Genomic DNA, 12,801 nt, shown 5'->3' with positions numbered 1-12,801 from the left:
ACTTCAAAAAATGATCTCACATCTCTTTTCTCTTACAAACGTATCTCCTTACTAGCTGTTAACATTCTTGCTACTTTTAACCTTTCAAAATGGGGTAAACGCTTTTCATAAAAACACTTCAAAGTAACAAAGTACAGTGGTTGTGGACATGATGGCCACATGCAATTGCTCATGCCCTCATTTGATGGTGGTAGAGTGGGTAGAATTTTTATTCCAGATCATAACTTTGCTAATCTGAATAAAAATTAAGACGTTTAAAATCTGTAAGTAGGGAAGCTTCTATTATATATGTCCTATATTATATAATGTATCAATGGAATATATATTTATTATACAAACTTTCTATTATTGATTGAAATATGTCTCTGGTTTCCTCGTCTAGCAAATGAGTACAATGAACTGAGGAGAAGGAAGAGACAGGAAGCAGGCTATCAGATGGGTGTCAGGGTTCCTAGTGCTTTCTGAATTCACTTTTATCTGTCTTCAATATTGTATTTCTTAGTATAATACTGTTTAAGAAATAGGTGAATTTTTTAAAAGACCTTGAAAACTTTGAGTAATCTCGAAGGTTCCATCCCATTTTGCTAAAAGAATCTGCTCAATGCGAGTTCTCTGGAAGCCTCTCAGCATGTGGGATCAGATGGATGTGAGGTAGCATCAAGAACATCCTTCAGAGTTTTTGCCTATTTTGCCTCCTATTTGCCATGGGGGCATCAGGTAGGTAGAAGAGTATCATCTAAACCGCTGAATCTCTCTCACTAATCTACCTTCAGCAGTCCCTGGAGATGACACTTCCTGGAAAGTGGGGACCATGCAGGAAGGGAAAATCAAATACCTAGGCTAGAGAAACAAAAAATGGTTCATAGAATGATTTAGTTGCTTTTATTTGTTCTTTTAGGACAAGTTAAAAATGTCTTAAAGTTCAAAAGTTGATTCTTTATTTTAGCAATCTGAAAAAAAATTGAAGACATAAAGGTACATGTTTTTTTTTTCCAGCTTTTCAGTAAATTTACTGTTGCCCCTGACCATGAACGTTTAGTCTAATGATGGCTTATAAAGCAATCAGATGCCACCTCACGTGATATAAACAAAAATTTATGGTTGAAATGAGTTGCTGTCAATTCCTGGTCTGCCTTCTCTACTTCTTACCTGCTGTTTCCCTTATGGTGAAATTCACACGAAAATGGATATTCTGGGCAATTTTATTTTGAACTCCAAACAAACAGGAAAAATGACGTACTGGCCAGGGTCGATTAAAGATGCTCCCACAGGATGAGAAACAGTATTGACTCGAGGAAATTTTGATGAAGTGGGGAAAATGATCCATTATTTCAGTGGTACTAAAAGATAAAGTAGAACTATTCTGTGGTGATTTTGTGAAAAAAAGATGAGAACTTATTCCAATGGATGTATGTGTGTGTGATGTGTGTGTGTGTGTGTGTGTGTGAGAGAGAGAGAGAGAGAGAGAGAGAGAGAGAGAGAGAGAAATGAGGGTTTTAATTAAAATTTTCTTTTAAAAAAAGAAGGTTCTTTTCAAGAAAGATTCTTTTATTTGATATATGACATAACTGAGGACCAGAGAGCTTGGATAACTTGCTTCAAGACCTCAGGGCTGGTTAATGTCACAATTTGGGGCAGACCTCACATCTCCTGATTCTCTGTTCAGTGTATTTCATTTATATCACAACACTTGATTATGTGCAGTTAACCTTCAATTAGGGTTACCTTCTAGACAAAGTTATTAAGAAAAAATTGGCTTCGGGAAAGAGGACATTTCCAAACTTACAGAGGGAATATTTTCAGTCAACAGATTATGTGAAGTGGTTTCCAATTTGGAGGAACCAAGCAAGATTACCTTGTCATTATCAGTGAAGCAGAACCAGAATATGAAACTCTTGATGACACAAGATACATCAACAATGCTTTTTCTTCATGATAAAAGCAGTATTTATCAATTTCTAGCAGAATGTCATTTTTGAAATTTCACTTTATACCAATGTTGCTCTTGAAAGCAAAGTGTGTGCTTGCTAGGTCCCTGAATGTTGATGATGACCACAATCATATAATGAGTTTCAGGGTTTTTTTCTTAAGAAACATTGAGCAGAAGTTTCTAGTATCTTGACCTTTTGACAAGGAGTGAGACTGAATAAACTATCACAGGCCATAATCTATGCAGTTTTCCCCAGAATAGAAAATCCAAGGTCATCACAAACCAAAGAGCAAGAGATTCCATCCTTGGGTGAGAAGGCAATGGCTTTAGCTTGGGGATTTTTAAGGTGTCTTACATATTACACTTGTGCAAATATTTACCCAATTTTAAAATGTCTTACTCTTCAAGTTCCTCCTGAGAGGGCTTTCTTGAGCTAATCCTCTTTTCTCAATCCCCAGTTGAAATTTGCATTACCTTCCACTGTGTTTAATAAGCACAGTTCATTTGCAAACGGTATAAAACTCAAATGAGATACTATATGTACAAGTATGTTTTTTAAATGTAAAGTACCAAAGTATTTATTGCCTTAATACTTATAGCCTTTACTGCATCCTGCCTTCACGTTATGTTTCAAGATATATGCTTGCCTCTTGCAGCTGATTAGTGGTTGTTCAAGGGTAGTAATCACATCTTTTTATTTGTCCCCTTTCCAGCGTCTGACATAAGAAAGATGCTTCAATAATTGTAGTAGAAATGACTTAATACTTTGATCAATGAAGCCCATAACATTTTATGATGGTCCTATCATTAATAATAAATATTATGGGGACAGAAGTAGGCCACCTTACTATCACTTTTATGCACAGGAAGTGCAAGAGGCCAGAACAATTTGAGGATTGACTCAAGTCACACAATTGGAGTGGGGGCCTTGTGCTGTGGGGAAGACAGGTTTGCGAAGAAAAGAATATCCTCTTATCACCATGACATTCAGGGCTAAGCAAGCATTGCTCTGTGATCTTTTTCTTTTTGTAGATATGATCAACAGTTGTATGGTAGGAAGTCTGGCTGGAGAGAGCACAAATTTCTGTAGAACCACATTGTTATTCGGGTAAGTACTTTTGTCCAGTTTTGAGTATGGAGTATAAAAATCACAACTTAATATGAAAAGTAAATTCATCTGTGCTTTGTTGGTAGTGTACAATAGAATGGATTCTGGTTCTAATTGAGTACTTTGAAGATTTTAACAAGAGGTTTACTCTTGTGAAATTAAAATGTCTTAGAATCTTCCGAATTTATAGAAGATAGGTATTAGGATGCCAACCTTGACAGGCCTCTTTAAGTTTCTTTATTAGCTTTTTGGATGGGTAATCATACTTCTAAAATGTGCTCTCTTCTAAATCTTCTCTGTGGCTCCTGTCACCTCTCTGAGAGCCTCCTGATGGCTTCTAATCTAACTCAGAGTAAAAGCCAAAATCCTTAAAAGGTCCTCCAGAATCTGGACCCCACTGCCTCTCTGACCTCACCTCCTCTACCTCTTCTGTGCTAACTCCACCCATAGCCACCCCGGCTTCCTTGCCTTCTTTGAATACTTCAAGCAGACTCTCACCTCAGGCTTTATTTGCTTCCTGGGAATGCTCTCCCCCGTGTGTCCACATGGCTTGCTCCCTTGCTTCCAGGTCTTACATGAAGTTTCCCCTGACCACCTTACATAAAACAGAAACTACCCCCTCACACAACTGGGATTCCACAGTCCCCTAGCCTTGCTTGATTTTCCTCCGTGTGACATGCTGTCTATTTGCTAGCTTATTTATGGAACATCAGCTCTACAAGGGTAGGGCTTTTGTTAGGTTTCATTGCTTGACTCCTAGCATCTAGAGCTGGGACTGATGTACAGAAGGTCAGCAATTAATATTGAATGACTACATGAAACTGACCTGGTGTTTTGAAGTCCACTTCCTTCAGGAAGTCTTCCCAGTGTGAGTGGAATGTGGATTGCCATCCTCTTTAACTACAACGCCAACTTTTAATCCTCCCAGATGCAGGAACACCTTACTCATATGAAAGGTCAAGGACAAAAATGCCATATATCTGCTAGTTCTGTTTGGCATTTAACACATCTGTAGTGTTTCTAAAATATTAACAGATGAGTCCTGGAGTGGCTATGGGATTTGCCTCGAGTCACAGAGCCATGCAGTGGTACATCCAGAATGAATATGAACTCGGTGGATTTAGAGTCTCTTGCTCGGGTTAGTGCTCATAATCTCTAGAGATTCTCCAACAACGAACATAAACAGGCTGGTTTTGCCTCCAGTCACATTTTTTTTCCGCTTTGTTACATTGCCTTTACCTTGGAAGTTGAGGGGACATACCACTGAATAATGATCAAAGGACATGAATTCTAATCCAGGAGGGGTTCTTTTTCTTTGACCTTGGGTGAGAGACTTCACCTCTCCCCACCTATAAAATGATAAATAATAACATCTACTCAACCTAGTTCACAGGATCTAGTTATAGTGTGTTTAAAAGTGTTTTAAAAATAATAGTGTTAAATGACATACATCTTCACAACTATTATTAGGATTTTAGGGTTCTGAATTTTTGGCAAAGTCTTCATTTTTAGCTTCTTGACTGAGTGAGCTCTCGTGATGGGCCATCAAACATGAGGGACAAGAAACGAAACTCCTTGCCACGCTGTGGCTTGAGACATGGTAAAAAGGGATGAGCCTGTGCACTCCTGGAATTGTATTAATTCATTCAATCCCTGGTCTAATAGCTTGGATGACTAAATTTAAACTGAAGAGACCAGCAAAAAGGAGTGGATATCTACTCCTGGGATATCCACCTCTTGTTTTCTTACTTCTGTTTTCAAATGAATTGATCTTACTGCACTTCTAAAAGTGTCTGTCAGAATCCTAAAAATTGCTGCAGCATTTTAAATAAAATTATGATATAATGTTCTAAAGAAAAATAAAACAAAGTAGACTTTCCATTACATTTTTTTTTACACTGTTTAGCTACTGGATTAATTCAACAGTAAAAGACCCTTGCAAGAAAAAGGACAGAAAAAGAACTTAATAAATTTCTGCACTGAAAAGGGAGGAATTGAATGGAGGAGGGATTATCCATAGGATATACTTAGAGGAGAATTTAGGTAGGCAAAAGCAGTGAAGGAACTCATCTCTGGAAGTTGGCACTCTTGCTTTCCTTTTAGAAACATTTTATATATGTGTGTGTATACGTGTGTGTGTGTGTGTGTGTGTGTGTGTATATATATATATATATATGGCTTTTTTGTTTTGTTTTGTTTAAAATATTTCTGGAGTTGACACAGAGTTCTTAATGAATAAAAATGAAGAGGATATAAACAACCTCATTATCCAAAAGCTTGTTTATTGATGATTGAGACATGATAAATTTTCTTTGTTTTCTATTTTTATTAAAATTGAGATAATCAAAGATTAAGGTTTTATTAGACTATAATATTTTAGGGACAGAGAAGATTTTTTAAGTACCCCAAGAAGCTGGTATAGTGCTACCATGTGATCATCAGTGATCGGATAACCTATAAACAAATTTTGTGACAGAAAAATTCTTAAAAATAAAAAGTTGTAATTTCTGAAAGTACCAAAGGTATATTAAAACTTTATAGAAAGGAAACCTGACTTGTGGTGTGTGCTACAAAACCACCACCACTACCCAACAATAAGAACACAACAGGAAAAACATGCAAATACATGAAACAAATCAACCCACAAAATTATTATGGTCTGGGATGGAACTTCTGGAAGGGTTTCAGACCCAGTATTCTCCCACTTTCTTTTATCAATTTACTTTTAATTAAGTATTAAGGTTTATAATGAGAATGAGACAATGGGGTGACAGGAAAGAAAAATGCAGTCTTAAAGAGCATTTAAGACACAGTGATCTATAGGCTGATTACTCTTTTTTGGCAATTTACTATTGATCCTCGGAAATAACAGTGTGATATCATGAATATTGATCTAGTGCAATCTGATGCGCTCAGAGGAAGGAGCGAAGTATATAATCGGAGGCTTCAGCTAAGAGTCATGCTTTATTGATGACACCATTATGGCAATTAATGAAAGAGTTAACAAATTCATTTGGGGATAATGAACATTTTGGAGCAATTTTTTATTATAACTGCAGCTGCACACAGTAAGCTGAGCCGAGTGACAATGGGGCTGCCTCCTTTTTCTCAGTACAAACTTACTTTTTTTTCCTTCGTAAGCAACAGTGGAAAATTGTGTGCGATTAGGAAACAGTCTTAGGTTGGCTTTGGACGCTACTTAGCTTTGCAAATTTGAGAAAGTGATTTAATTCCTTTGGTTCTCATTTAAATCTTTAAACCTGGGGAAATAATATCTACTTAGCTGACAGGATTTCGGTGAGAATTAATGAATGAAATATAAAATGGCTATTGTCAGGCAGGTAGCAATCGATAATTTCTGGTTTCTTTTTCTTTTCATCCCTTCTTCAGATGAACACTTTACTGGTTTCAGCTGAAGTTCAGGGTTAAGATAATAGGATGGTGATCACAAACAATGTGATTTGGGAACATTTTATGCATTTTTATAGAAAGAGATTGAAAAGGCACATTTCAGATTTAATCTAAAAAATCAGATCAGTACTTGACTATTTAATTTTAGTTTCCAAAAGAGGTCTGAATTTAATGCAAGTTAAACAGAAATGACACATTCAAAAAGTTATTGAGATGCTGGTGTGGAACGATTGCTTCACCTGGAAAATCTTCTCGTCCCTCTCCACTTCTAATGAAATCTTAGTCACATCCAGTGTTATGTCTTTTAGGAAGCCTTTTCTAAACCCCTGCTCACGGCTGATTTCTCCTTTGTACCTACACACTATTCTAGTTGTTCCTCTCTTAAAATGCCAAAGATAAAATGCTGTATGGTGTAAGTCATATTCCCTTACTGCCTTTACTAGTCATGAAGCTGCTTGAGTGCAGAAAGGACTTAGTTACTCAGTTTTTGCATCCTTTGCTGTACCTGACACTAATTCACCCTGAAAACCAAAGGTTCTCTGAAAAGTTTCAAAATTATACTATTTTTAATACAGCAATTATGTTTGTCAAAGAGCACAAACTTCCAGTTATAAGATGAATAAGTTTGGGGGGAATCTAATGTATCCATACAGCATGGTGATTATAGCCAATAATACTGTATTGTATACTTGAAAGTTGCAAAGAGAATAGTTCTTAAATGTTCTCACCACAGAAAAAGTAATGGTAATTCTGTGATGAGCTGGAGGTGTTAGCTAAGGCTATGATGGTAATCGCTTTGTAATATATACGTATGTCAAATCAACACGCTGCACACTTTACACTTACAAAATGTTGTGTGTCAATTATATCGCAATAAGCTGAAAATGTTTTTTTAAATAATAAAGAAAAATATTAATGGCCATTCTTAGAACATCTAATCATACTTGGGTCAGTGGCTTAGTTTGTGGATGAATATAAATTTGTATTTGAGATGTTATTTTGCAAATTTAATGTAGGGTGAACTCTGTGCTAGTAAAATTGTTTATAGTTTTTGGATGGAATTAAATATTTGAATATTCTGAAATGTTATTTAGTACTATAACTTCTGGGGACTCTGCCACCTTATCAAATTCTAATTTATCTTAGACAGTGAAAAGAATCCTTTAACTATCATAGTTTTGGAATGAAACACACCTAAGTGGAGTGTCTTTGTTACCTCAGGAACAATGCTAGGTGTTTGGGGAAAAAATGTGAAGGATGAAGGATGACTCTTGCCTGGTGATGTCACATATAGTGACTAAAGATACTGTGGACATTTGTTAAATGTTTAAAGTAAGAGGGAGGTCACCCTCCTACACTGTTGGTGGGAATGTAGATTGGTATAGCCACTATGGAGAACAGTATGGAGGTTCCTTAAAAAACTAAAAATAGAGCTACCATATGACCCAGTAATCCCACTACTGGGCATATATCCGGAGAAAAACATGGTCCGAAAGGATACAGGCACCCCAGTGTTCATTGCAGTGCTGTTTACAATAGCCAAGACAAGGAAGCAACCTAAATGTCCATCGACAGAGGAAGAGAGAAAGATGTGGTACATATATACAATGGAATATTACTCAGCCATTTAACTGAATGAAATAATGCCATTTGCAGCAACATGGATGGACCCAGAGATTGTCATACTAAGTGAAGTAAGTCAGACAGTGAAAGAGAAATATCGTATGATATCGCTTATATGCAGAATCTAAAACGAAATAATACAAATGAACTTATTTACAAAACAGAAACAGACTCACAGACTTAGAGAATGAACTTATGGTTACCAGGGGGGAAGGGTGAGGGGAAGGGATGGTTAGGGAGTTAGGGATTGACATGTACACACCGCTGTATTTAAAATGGATAACCAACAAGGACCTACTGTATAGCACAGGGAGCTCTGCTCAATATTATGTAACAACCAATGTGGGAAAAGAATTTGAGAAAGAATAGATACATGTATATGTATAACTGAATCACTTTGCTGTACACCTGAAACTATCACAACATTGTTCATCAACTATACCCCAATATAAAATAAAGAGTTAAAAGAAAATAGAGGGAGGTCAGAAGAGTGACCTGTCCTTGAGTTGCTTATCCATCTCCTCAGTGCCTACCTCAGCATATAACATCAGTTTCCTTAACCTTTGGAACCTCTGCTCCCTGCTCAGGCATTATGAGACTTTTGCTAGGTTCCTAGCACGGTTTACTAAACCCAACTCTGGGAGACTTCCCATAATCAGTTGCTCCATTAGATGACAGTCTAATCTTTTAAAATTCCTTAGAGAACAGCCTTCTGTTTCAGTATATGATTGCCACCCTAGTCAGGAATTTTTTTCTGAACCCACTGAAAATACTTCCTTTCTCTGTGTTGGCGTTCCAGTGTTGTGTTGAGGATGAATATTAGCAGAAAAATATATGAAAGTGGAAAAACATGTATTTTCAACTCAAGTGATAATATTTCCAGTGATTAGAAGCATTTAGAAGACTAGGTTATTGTGGGATAGTACTGTGTGTCCCAAAGGTCACAAATGTAGGCTAAACTTGTTTTTGAAGATGGTTAGTTATATTAAAAAAAAAAAATGCTCTGAATATTTTCTTCAGCCTCCAGACACCTTTACTGGTGATGTCCTTGTAAATATACTACAGTGTCCCGAAGTCTGGACACACAGAGGAAACAGCATATTCATTGTACTTTTTTCTTCCAATTAGCAAGGGGGTAGAATCCGTTTCTTTCATACTTTATTGGGGATGGTTATGTTTTTCTTCTTCACAGACAGGATGGCTTTTCAAATGGATCAAGAAAAATTAAGGCTTATGAAATAATAATCATAGTAATAACAGTAAGAACCATATGATCATAATAACAAGCAGCAGTAGCAGAAAGCTCAGGCCAAAGTGGAAAATTAGGCTTTCCAGAGTCTCCTGTTCTCCATTGTGTGACCTTACAATGAGAATCATTTCTCAAGCCTCTAGGCTACCAAAGCACAGATGCGTGATGCATAAACAAATAAGTAATCACATGAGTGGTGTCCTCTGGGGGTTTAGATCTTATTCTGGTGACCCCAGGAAGCTGACCAGAGAGAAAGGGGCAAAAAAAAAAAGTACAGGATATTTATCTTTACGTTTTTGAAAATGCTTTTGATCAGCAGAGCTGGAACAAGTTTCTGTGCTTTTGTGGGAACTACAAATGTTCCAGGGGAGGAAGCGAGATCAAGAGCAGTTTGCTCTTTCAGGAACTTCAAAGCCCATTCATCTAAAGATGTGGCCATTACCATTTTGGCTTCCTCGCTGTGCCTTGGATGGCCCCGGACTTTTCAAGAGGAGAGCCTTGCTGGGTTGGGGCCAGCTCACACATATTCCTTAGAGTGCAGTGTCCCAGAAAATCTGCCCTTCCCAGCCTGTGCTCTGTGATTACCCCTCCAACCAGGAGTGAATTTTCTACCGATGGGAATGAGTCAGTCGCAGAGGTGAATGGGGCAGCAAGGCTGGACTACTCATTTTCTGCCTCTGCCCCTCTTTCAGATATGGACAATTGTAAACATAAGAACAAAACTAGACAATCTCCGTGAGGCTCTGGGCCTCTGATCTCAGTAGTCTGTCTCTTTGCTGGTACCAGGAGATAAGTGTGCCACACACAAAAAAAAAAAGAAAGAAAGAAAGAAATAGAGAAAGAAAAGCAACTAACAAACGAATGAGCAAAAATCCTGTCACAGCTGTGTCCTACTATCCAGCCCATTATGACTACCAGGTCCAGCAGTAACAAGGAGATGCCCTCTTCACTTATAATTCAAGCCTTGGGAATAAGGCTTGAATTAAGATTTGTTCAGTGAATTTAGATTTATTCTGGAAATAAGATACACAATGATTTTCCAATCCAAAGCAAAACTCAAAACCAAAATAGAACACAGAATTTAAGGCAAGACCCTACTATTGCAGCCCCACTAATTCTGTTTTTAAATTTTTATTTTATATTGGAGTATCATGGATTTACAATGTTGTGTTAGTTTCAGGTGTACAGCAAAGTTACACCTATACATGTATCCATTCTTTTTCAGATTCTTTTCCCATATCGGTTATACAGAATATTGAGTATAGTTCCCTGTGTTATACAGTAGGTCCTGTTGATTATCTATTTTGTATATAGTAGTGTGTATATGTTAATTCCAACCTCCTAATTTATCCGCACCCCCCCCCACTTTTCCTCTCTGGTAACCATAAGTTTGTTTTCTAAGTCTGTTTCTGTTTTGTAAATAAGTACATTTCTATCATTTTTTTAGATTCCACATGTAAGTGATATCATATGATATTTGTCTTTCTTTGTCTGACTTGCTTCACTTAGTATGAAAATCTCTAGGTCCATCCACCTTGCTGCAAATGGCATTATTTCATTCTTTTTTATGCAGCCCCACTAATTCTGCTTCTCTACTTTGAGACTGTTCTGTGGACTGGCTGCTGGTATAAGCTCCATGAAGCTGGGACCCCGTCTGTCTTGTTAACCGTTGGGTCCCCAGGTCCCAGCATAAAGTCTAAACTTATCTTTGGAATCACTGGCTACATTCAGGACCTTATGGTTTGCTCTGTCACCTATTTACTATGTGATCTTGGATAAATTTCCTGTTGTGTAAAATTCTCAGTTTTTCCATTCTCAAACATTTTAACCCAGGCCTGCACATCACGCAAAGGAACGTTCTGAGTGTTATTCCTAAGATAATGCATCCTCGACGCCGGCTGTGTCTTGGAGCACCTCTGGCAGTATGCACAGTAAGTGGGAGTGCTTTCCTATTTCTTTTCATTTGGGTGCACTCTGGTTACCACGTCACCTGACAGTTGAGTTCACTTTTATGTGCTTCAGTAAGTGAAGATCTTAATGCTGACATCCTGAATTTCCACCTCTGTCAAGTGAGGAGTAGAAGCACGTTCATCTTTCAGGAAGGCCTTTTGTAACTCTATGATTTTAGTCTATTCCATTTTCTGGAACTCGTCTCAGAATAAAAAGTGAGAGAGGTTATATTGTACTGTGAACACATAAAATGACAGTGACATTGCATTTCTTTAAAAGTTTAATAGCCCTCTCTGTTTCCTCTGTCTGGAACTGCCTTGGGTAGTTTAAGCTTTCCTTTTACATGATAAGTGCATGGAATTTTATTCAAAATAATTTGGAAAAGTCTCGTGCCACGAAACATAATTCTCATTTAAATATTTATTTTAGAATTCAAGATGACGTGGCTCTTTCAGATGGAGAAATTTTACTAATAAAAAATGCTTTGAAGCTTTTTTTTTTTTAATATCCTAAGGTGTAGGGTCTGAGGCTCACCTTCCAAAGTTTGGGTGTTTTATGAATCACCTTAGCTCCAAATAATTGAGAAAGTGTCCCAGGAGCATTAAAGGGATAATGAAAAGGAGCACAGAAGAAACCCATTTTGAACTTATTTACTGATCGTCTTTCATTCCTTTAATAAACATTCCATTAATAGTGAGAGTATGTCAGAAACTGTGTTAGGTGTTTGGGATCAAAGTCCTCAACTTCCCAGAGTTCTTGGGTTACGTACAAAAGCAGCACTGGATCTGATGACTTGGATTTCAACCTTGTTCCCTGCCACTAACCAGATGATGATCTTGGGCAAATCACCTTCACTTTTGGGGCTTCATCTATAAAACAGGGACATACAAGAGATCCACTGCTAATGCTCTTTGGTTTTAATTTTGCCTCAAATACGAAGATAGAACATAACTAATGGACGGTGCTTAGGTTAAAAAAAAAAAGCCAGCCATTCTAGAAGGCATATACTTTTCTTTCTTGAAATTAATTTGTTAATGAAAAAAACATACACATTTAATTTTCACAAAAAGAATCACATTATAAATCTATCGACTGTTTTTCTCATTCTGTATTCCTTCAGTAAACATTGATATAATGTGCAACTCTGTACCTGAAAATGTGTTGGGTATTTGAGATCAAAGATGAAACATATGTTCTCTGCCTTGACAAAAGCTCACAATCTAGTAATGGAGATACAGAAGGAAATATGAATTTGGGTGTTAAGAGCTATTTATAATCAACAAATATTTACTGAATATCTATTATGCGTGGGCTACATCAGTGAATAAAACTGACAATAATTTCTGTTTTCATGGAGTTTATATTCAAGTGTGAAGATCAAACAATAAAGAATAAACATGAAAATGTTCATGTGGTATGAGAGAAGGTGAAAAAATCATGGAGTAAATAAAAGTAGAGCAGGTTAAAGGGAAATAGGGCACATGTGGTGGGGTTGGAGGCAGTGAGTTGCAGTCTTAAGAAGGATTGCCA

At 37.1% G+C, this 12,801-nt stretch overlaps 2 protein-coding genes across 3 annotated transcripts in view; one reads left to right on the top strand and one right to left on the bottom strand.

Moving 5' to 3' along the window:
- The window catches only part of ELAPOR2 (endosome-lysosome associated apoptosis and autophagy regulator family member 2), a 267,850-nt gene extending 256,083 nt beyond the window's left edge, over positions 1 to 11,767 (top strand). For both annotated transcript variants that reach the window (XR_013829782.1, XR_013829783.1), the window contains 2 exons: positions 2,963 to 3,038; positions 11,155 to 11,767. The gene's annotated coding sequence lies outside the window, so the exon portion shown is untranslated. The remainder of the gene's footprint in view (positions 1 to 2,962; positions 3,039 to 11,154) is intronic.
- GRM3 (glutamate metabotropic receptor 3) overlaps positions 1 to 12,801 on the bottom strand; it is a gene marked incomplete at its 3' end in the record, with an annotated part of 104,239 nt that overhangs the window by 59,969 nt on the left and 31,469 nt on the right. The gene's annotated exons all lie outside the window — the stretch shown is intronic.

The sequence above is a fragment of the Stenella coeruleoalba genome (assembly GCF_951394435.1).
Source record: "Stenella coeruleoalba genome assembly, chromosome: 9".
Taxonomy (NCBI): Eukaryota; Metazoa; Chordata; class Mammalia; order Artiodactyla; family Delphinidae; genus Stenella; species Stenella coeruleoalba.
Note: the sequence above shows the minus strand (reverse complement) of the source record. Positions and strands in the feature narration are given on the sequence as shown.